Below are 9,236 nucleotides of genomic sequence, written 5' to 3'. Positions count from 1 at the left end.
AATAACAAAAATAACACAAAATAAACATTTTTAAAGCAAGCAAGTAAAGGAAAAGAGAAAAGAGGACTGGGCTTCCAAAGTGTTCTCTTTTAGGCAGCCTGAAGTCATACTCAACTTGGGTTAAGTCCCTCAATGCAGGAGTTGGAACAGAGTCTGGAGCTAAGAGTTCTTGCAGTTCTCAGCTCCCCCATTATAACCTCTCCTTCCCCAGAGCAAGGGAACTCATACCTCCCCTATTCGCTCACTGGTCTCTGTACAGATAAGGGAAAGACATTTGACTGTTTCTGCTCTGCTCTTGCTGGAAGGCCTGTGCAGCAACATGAGGAAGAGGCTAGGCCCAGGGAGAATGCCCTCTGGACAAGCATGGTGGTAAAAATGCTGAAATTTGGGGGCAACCAGTCTGGTGTTCCTAGAGAATGTGGCAGGAGTGCATGCCTACCACAAATGACATCATCTGCTGCCCCTGGAACCAACTGCCCCGCTGGGACAATGCCAACAGGAATGGTGGGCGAAAGCAGAAAAAGAACAATCCATTCTCCTTTCTCCAACCTTCCAGCCTCCTTTGAGCATCCCCAGCAGCCTGATAAGCAATGGGAAAAGATGGTCTGTAGCCCAGCTCCCCAAGGCGAGCACAGAAGTACAGGCCAATAAAGAACAATGTAAAGCCACAGGTCTCAAGAGCAAAAGTAGGTTCTTAGACGTGCTTTCTTTTTCAGAATTTATATCTCCGTAGGTGTGTATGTATACATGTATGTACTTGCACATGTGTGCATACATGTAAGGCCAGAGGTTGATGTCAGGTGTCTTCCTCAGTCCTCTCTAAGTTATTTTTGGACACAGGGTCTCCTGCTGAACCTGGAGCGCATCCAACCCCGGCTAGACCAGCTGACTAGCAAGCCCAGGGAGCCTCTTGTCTCTACCTTCCCAGTGCTGGGATTACAAGCAAGTACCTACCATGCCTGTTTTTTTTTTTTTTTTGGATTCTAGGAGATCAAATTCTGGTTCACATGCTTACCCAGCAAACACTTTGTCAAATGAACTGCATCCCTAGGCCTTTCCTTCATCTCCTTTCTTCTTGGCCTACTCTCTCTCTCTCTCTCTCTCTCTCTCTCTCTCTCTCTCTCTCACACACACACACACACACACACACACTAAATGAGAGGGACAATTCACACACAATTCCTCATTTGCTATTTCCAAAGCAAATCTCTCCTCTTAGCCTCAGACTGGTACCATGCCTCTCAGAAACACGCCTACCGTGACTTCTCCGTCAAGTTTGTTTCAGAAATTTCCCATCTCACAACAACCCTGAGAGTCACTCCTGATGCCGCCCCTCCTCCCTACTTTCACATTCATTACCAAGTTTTGTTCTAAATATCTCCTTCACTCCTCGCCATCCGCCAGCCCCACCTGAGGCACGCCCTCTTCTCTCTCCTGTGAGCTGTTATAGTCACCCTTGTGACTCCTGGCATCCTCTTTGGCTCCCCACAGGGCACTCAGCTCAGTGAGCTTTAAAGCTCTGGTTCTAACACTGGGGCTTGAAAACCCTCCAATGGTTCTGATAAAATCCAGAATCCTGACCACCATTTGCCAGACTTTCAGTGGCCCAGCTAACTCCTCTCTTCCAAACCCATTTCATTTTCCTATTCCATCTGTAGTTTAGGCCCGAGATCCTGTTTTCTGTTATTTCGAAGCTCCACCTCTTTCCTGCCTCAGACCCTTTGCATATTCTTTCTCTGGTCTCAAATTCTCTTCCTCTCTCCCTTCACCTCACTATTTTCTGGTCACCATCCAAGTCTCAGCTTGTGGATCACTTGAATGTCTTGGGACAGCCTTCGGGAGCTGACTATCTTAGTCAAGTTTCTCGTGCTATGACAAATACTGTGACCAAAAGCATTTTGGGGAGCAAGGGGTTTATTTGGTTTACAGGTTACAGTTCATCAGGAGAAACCAAGGGAGGAACTCAAGGCAGCAACACAGAGGCATGAACTGAAGTAGAGGCCATGGAAGAACAGTATTTACTGCCTTGTTCCCCAGGGAACACGATTTGCTCAGCCTGCACTCACGCGCTCAGTCTCTCTCTTGCTCTCTCACTCTCTCTCTTGCTCTCTCTCTCTCTCTCTCTCTTTTATACCCCCACTCTGATTTTTTTTGTTTGCATTGTTTCTGTTATTGTTTTATCTTGTTTTCTTGGGTTTTTTCCCAATCGGGTCTCACACATACCTAGCAGTAGCTGACCTGGATGGAACTCACTACACAGGGCAAACTGGCCTCGAACTCACAGAGCTCTGCCTGCCTCTGCCTCCTGGGAAAGGTATGAATGTACCACTACACCCTGGTTCAGCCTGCGTTCTTGTAAAACCCAGGACTATGCCCAGGGTTGGCTCCACCCCCAGCAATCTGGGCCCTCCCACATCTATCATTACTCAAGAAAATGCCCTACAGACTTTCCTCCATGCAATCTGACAGGCAATTGCGGTATTCCCAGATAACCCCAGCTTGTGTCATCTTGACAAACAAACAAACAAACAAAAACTAGCCAGTACACTCACTATCACTTCCCCAGGGCCAAGTTAGGTCTGTGAGATCTGGTATCATTGGCACACTCAAATTCTTTTTTTTTTTTTTTTTTTTATTTAGTCACCTGCTTACTGTGTCTTATAACATCTAAACTTTATGGCTCTAGATTTATATGTTTTTATCACAGGGTCAACTCATAGTAGTGTTCAATAAGTACTGGGTATTGAATGAATGGAAGAATGATGAACAAATGAATGGAGAGAATGATACATTGTGTGCCAGCAGAGCATTCTAGAAGGCACACTGGACTAGCAGCCATGAGACCGGGATTCTAATCCTGACTTTATCATTTCCTGGGTAATCTTCAGCAGTAATACACTTCTTTGAGTTTCAGTGTCCCCGTCTTTAAAACAAAGGGGCAGTGGTCTCAGAACTCTTTTTAGCTTCCATGATGCTGAGAATTCATTCCTTTCTAGTGCTGACTCCAGCGGCTGCAGGGAAAGGTGTTTCTCTGCAGGCCCCAGAGCAAGCCCTTCCCCCTGTCTCCCAGATGCGCCATCCCATGTCCTCCCAGGGTCACCACTTTTGGTTTGATTACAGAGTAAATATTCCTGTCATTACCAGCGAACCAACAGTTGACCAATCTGCTTAAGCAATAAGAAATAATAGAAGCTAAGGTGTGTTAGCTGCCAGCAAAGGCAGGGCACCAGTTCCCCTGAAACAGTCTCCCCTGTTGAAAACCAAGGGGTTGATCTCCTGCACGCCTCTTGGCCATTTCTCATGTGAACTCTCACCGATGCTCTCACGGGGACGTGCTGTTTATTGCAGACTAGGAAGTGGCACTGAGAGCAGAAGCCACACAAGCCCTCAGCTGGTTAACAGAAGGTCCCTGGGATGGGTTGAGGCCCGCTTGCTCGTGGGTGTGTCAGGCATTCTGGGAATTCATGTCAACCCAAATCACTCCCTCTACAACTGGAAGGTCTGAATCACAAGGCCCTGACAGCTGTTCGGTTTCCTCACCCCGCTTTCCTGAACCCCTCCTTCCTGCTCCCTAGCCCACTCCTGAGATCTACATACCCATGGGAGTGAAGCAGCATTCTAGCCAGAAAGAACTGGTTTACAGTGCCAGCTCTCTCCCACTCTGCCCCCTAGAGCAGCTCTTAGTCACAGACAGGCAGCACAGGGTCTTTTGGGTGGTGTGGGAGTCCCCTCTGTATGCTGTGAATGTGCGTTATTACCATTGGTTAATGAATAAAGCTCTTTCAGCCAATGGCTTAGCACAGCACAGCCAGGTGGGAAGTACGAACAGAGATATAGAGAGATAGTAGGAAGAGTCAAGGAGATGCCATGTAGCTGCCAAAGAAAAAAGACGCTGCCAGCAGAAACTTTTCAGTAAGCCACAGCCTTGTGGCGATACACAGATTAATAGAAGTAGATTAATTTAAGATATGAGAGCTAGCTAGAAATATGCTGGAACCTTTGACCAAACAGTGTTGTTGTAATTGTGATTATTTGGATCTGAGTGGGTGGGAAGCAAAAGAGAACTCTCTGGTTACAAATGGTGCCCAACGTGGGGCAACTACATCCACACAAAAACTGAGAGAGCTTGGGAAGGGATTCCAGACACAAAAGAACAGAGCTAAGCACAGCTTCTTGGCAGCTGCATTTTTTCAGATAGGCTCTGTTTGCTGGCAGCAAGCAGAGGCGTGGCTCCTTTAAAAGATTTCCTGACTCAGCTTTAGTGGCAAAAACTGTACTGGCTTCTTTATGGGGAGGCTTCCTGGTTCATGCTAGCAGCGTGAACTCTGGCTCTTTTGGGAGGCCTTGCATTTTAAATGGGGTATGTGAGCAGTGTGCTACTATAGACCTGTTGTGTCCCTGGAGCTAGGGCAGTGCACATGCTTTGCAGAGGCAGTGAGCATACCTCTGCCATGTTGGATGGGGCAGCAGACAAACAGTGCTGCAGAGCTGGTCCTAGTCACACCTGCTTAGCATTTTAAAAAAAGCACTCCTGGTCAGAAAATGATTACAGCTATGCAATAAAGACAGATTCTGATGAAAAAGACCTCTAAATGGGTCACAGTGTTGGATAAATGTATGTAGGCTTGGGAGAGAGAAGAAAAAGAATACAGACAGTTATGAAAAGAAATAGGTTTAAAAAATAAAACAAAGTCTTTAAAGAGACAGTAAAAGTAATATAAAAGAGTGCAAACAATCATAGATTAAAGGAGCAAAGAAAAATAAGCCATGTAAAGATCAAATATACACAGAGGGTCTGGATTATGTATATTTTTGTATTCTTTTTGAATTTTTTGACTGCAGAGAGACATTTGATTCTGGGGGCTGTTAAGCTAAACCAAAATATATAATTTAAAGGTATCTTCAAAATTTAATATTCAAAATTTTAGATTAAGGATACATTGCTTTGGAAAAGAGGTTCTGCTTTTCTATCCACAGAAGATGAGTACCTGTGGATTCCTTCCAGGCTAATGTGATTTGATGGAACAAGAACCACCTGAAAGATCTCCATGAACCCTAAAAATATTTTGCCCCAAAAACAGCAGGAGGCAGTTTAGAGAAAACTATGCCCAAATTCCCAAATGATTGCTTATAAATGCTTGTTTTCATTTAAAAGGGATTGGATATAAATGGTTAAATGGTCACAGTCAATCTCGTTTTTTAGAAAGAAGTGTGAGACATGATATAGAGATGAATACTTTACATTGGTATGGACTTTGGTCTATCAATACAAAAATTTAAGGTCAATTTTGTTATATGTATATTTATACTCTTATTTAAGATATTATGTTTATACACTCATTTAAAAATGTAATGTATAATTAAATACATTATTAGATAATTATGTATTAGATAGTCATTTAAAATAGTCAAACTTCTAGTTATGATAGTTAGGTTTTCTAGATGTACAGAAATATATTGCAGACGGATAGGTATTCTTCAAATCTTTCAAAGACCTACGGAACATGCCATTTAAAATGTTTTAAGAACTTAGACTTTTCTCAACAGTGAGACATGTCTGCTTCTGGCAGCACTAATTACTTTGAGAAGTTGATGGGCATTAAAGAAACTTGTTTTGGAATCTGCCTTCAATGTGACAAGCCTAGCCATTTGAACAAGAAACTGCTTTCACCTATGCTGCTTTCTGGTATATGCTCTATGAAATGGACGTACAGGACTCACAGAAAAATGATTGCTGAACTTACCTAAAGCAGGCAAGACAGCCCTTCAGGGTTCTTGCTTTACAGAAGAAACTGTCAGACATTCTGTAGGACACAGAAGAAAACAACTTATGAACTTTGCCAATACAAGACGGAACAGATCTTCAAATTTCCTGCTTCATGGAAAAGTTTCCTGGATACTATGGGCCTGTAGGCTGAAGATGGATACTCCAACATTACAGAAGAACTTTGGGTGACTGTCCAGGCAGCAAGATGTCTCTGTCAATTCTAGAACTTTGTAAATTGCTTACAAAGTTTATTTAGGTAATATTATATCCTTCTGGAATATAGTATCTTATCTTTATTATATAATCTTTGAATAGTTGAAGACAGATAGTTATAGTTTTCCTTAGTTATAATAAGAGATAAATTAGATTCTTGCTTGATAACTATTTTGTTACATGTCATTATACTGTGTTAAAGTTAAAACCTTCCTCTTTAATTAGACAAAAAAGGGGAGATGATGTGGGATTCTCCTCTGTATGCTGTGAATATACTTTATTACCATTGGTTAATGAATAAAGCTGTTTTGGCTAATTGCTTAGCAGAGCAAAGCCAGGTGGGAAATTAGAACAGGGATAAAAAGAGAGAGTAGGCAGAGTCAGGGAGACACCATGTAGCTGCCAAAGGAAAAAATATGCCAGTTTGGAAACCTTTCTGTTGGTCATTCCCTCATGGTGATACACAGATTAATAGAAATGGGTTAATTTAAGATAGAAGAGCTAGTTAGAAATGCATTTGAGCCATTGATCAAACAGTGTTGTAATTAATATAGATTCTGTGTGATTATTTGGGTCTAGTGGCCAGGAAATGAAAGAGCAGTCTCTGGTTACATTTGGCCCTCCCAAAGGTGGCATGGTTATATTCAGAACGTAAGTAGTTGCTCCCAGAACTCCTGTGTCCCTCAAACTACAATATTACTTATTTGTATTATGCCAGCAAATACCGTCCTCTTCTATTCAAGAAGCTGAAGAAGAAATGCATGGGGAAATATCATCCTGCAAACAAGGATAACATATTTCCACAGATTCTGAGCAGCAGAAGACTGCCCCAGAGAATCACACTTAGGATGTCACCATCTAAGACGGAATGACCAAGACTGTGTGCATAGCTTTGTCAGGTCGTGGTCTGCACACCTTTAATCTCAGCACTCAGAGGCAGAGGCAGGCAGATCTCTGTGAGTTCAAGGCCAGCCTGGTCTACAAGAGCTAGTTTCAGGGCTCCCCACTTCAAGTCCTAGGACTCAGAGGGGCTGTGTCCTTCCAAAACCTGTGTCTTATTCCAACTTATATAAAGTAGTAATGACCCTGCCAAAGACTCCAGATTCAGAGGAAAACGGACATTTTAGGAGTCCCCCAGGCTACTCTTTGTCTATTTGACCTCCTTCTAAACATGATCTTATTTCTTCAAAACAGTTATCCAATCATTTACCCAGTGAACACATATCACCTGTCTTTGCTGTGACTGGTGAAATGCTACATTAATAGGTTTTATTAAAGACATTTTCAAAGAGAACAGAAACAGAAATCCTAGGCTAATTCAAGGAGGAACTTTATTTAAAAACCCAAGATAACTGTGGAGAATTGTAGTGATCAATCAGTGTGTAAAGTGCTTGCCATACAAACACGAAGACCTGAGTTCAGATCCCCAGCACCCGCATGAAAAGCTGAGTATGGCCGGGCGATGGTGGCGCACGCCTTTAATCCCAGCACTCGGGAGGCAGAGGCAGGCGGATCTCTGTGAGTTCGAGACCAGCCTGGTCTACAGAGCTAGTTCCAGGACAGGCTCCAAAGCCACAGAGAAACCCTGTCTCGAAAAACCAAAAAAAAAAAAAAAAAAAAAAAAAAAAAAACTTAGAAAAGCTGAGTATGCACCTGTTAGCCCAGCACTGGGGAGGCAGAGACAGGAAGAATGCCAAGGCCATGCTGGCCAGCCAGTCTAGCCAAATTGTCAAGCCACAGGTTCTATAAGAGAGGCTGTCTCAGTAATGATGATAATCATCATTGATCATTATAATTATATTATAATATATTATATCATGATCATGATAATTATAATGATGGTGATGATGTAGTAGAGGTGATAGAAGAAGACACCTGAAGTCAACCCAGACCTTCACACATGTGCCCATGCATGAGTATACCTAAAGCTAGATGTGGTGATACATGCCTTTAATCCCAACACTTGGAAAGCAGAGACAGGCAGAGTTCTATGAGTTAGAGTCCAACTTGATTGATATAGTGAGTTACGGGCCAGCCAAGGCTACATAGTGAGACCTTGTTTCTTTAAAAGTAAATAAAAGATAATAATTTATGAAGGTGTGATTGTGAGGGTCCCATGCAGAAGAGAGCAGGAGCCTAGAGAGAACAAAGGAGAGGAGAAAGTGTGGGTGTCCTGGAGTTGGAAATAAGGGAATCAGGTGGAGAGATATCATTTGAAGTGTGACATGCAGAGCTGTGTAGCTCTGTGTGCTGCCACCAGTCCATGCTGAGATGTGGATGGCAATCACAAGTGGACATTTAGAACATTGTGTAGTAGTTGGCTATTAACAGAACATCAAAGTACATGACTGTGTCAGCTGATGCAGCTAGGTTCCAGGTGGGAAGACTGGTAATGTGGCCAAGATTACAGGCAAATGGCCCCAAGTCTGTATTCAGACTAAGACACTTGCAGCAGAATGTGTGTCAACTTGTGGTCCCCTTCACAGGGGACATCATGCTCCTAACCCAACCTCTACAAACGTTTGGTATGCTAGGAGACATAGCCAAGATCCATCAAGGCTAATGCATTCATGTGATGATATGGGAAGCTGTGCTTACATGCTGAGGTCTGCTGGTTGTCTAAGGAAACCGTCTACCAAGAGTTGAATGATAGCCAAACTCTTAGTATTTCATCTGGTACCAAAACTTTCAGGTTGTGGACCACCAGACTTGCCTTTTGGCTTAAGATCTTGAGTATGAATTTTCATGTGAGGAAAGAATAGACACTTGGAAAGTGGACCTTCTACCAGTTCAAGCTGCAAGTTCCATTATTTACCAGAGATGCTGATGCTAATTTTGACTGTTATCATTTTGCTGATCTTCCTGTCACCTGTGTACCCTGCCCCTTTAAGACACAAGCTCCACCCACTGCCAACCTCTCCCCCTTCTGCTGAGGCAAGTGGATCCCCAGCCTTCTCAACAGCCTGATCTCTCTTTTCCTATCCCTCTTCTGAAGAGGTAACTACTGCCCCTCTCCTTTCTTCCCCCTTCTCCCCTCTTTCCCCTTTCCCTCTTCCCCTTTTCTTTTTCCCTCCATAACCCACTAACTAAACTCTATACCCAAACTCTCTCTCTCTCCATGGTGTATCTGTCTGTCTCTCACCCACCGCGGTCTCCCACCTGCCAAGGGGATCCACCGAGGCCTCATGTGGCCCACCACTGCCCCTAATGGGACAGCTGCCCCTTGTGGCACCAGCCTCCCTCCCACCATATGTTT

The sequence above is a fragment of the Chionomys nivalis genome, chromosome 4 (assembly GCF_950005125.1).
Source record: "Chionomys nivalis chromosome 4, mChiNiv1.1, whole genome shotgun sequence".
Taxonomy (NCBI): domain Eukaryota; kingdom Metazoa; phylum Chordata; class Mammalia; order Rodentia; family Cricetidae; genus Chionomys; species Chionomys nivalis.
This window is presented reverse-complemented; position numbering follows the sequence as displayed.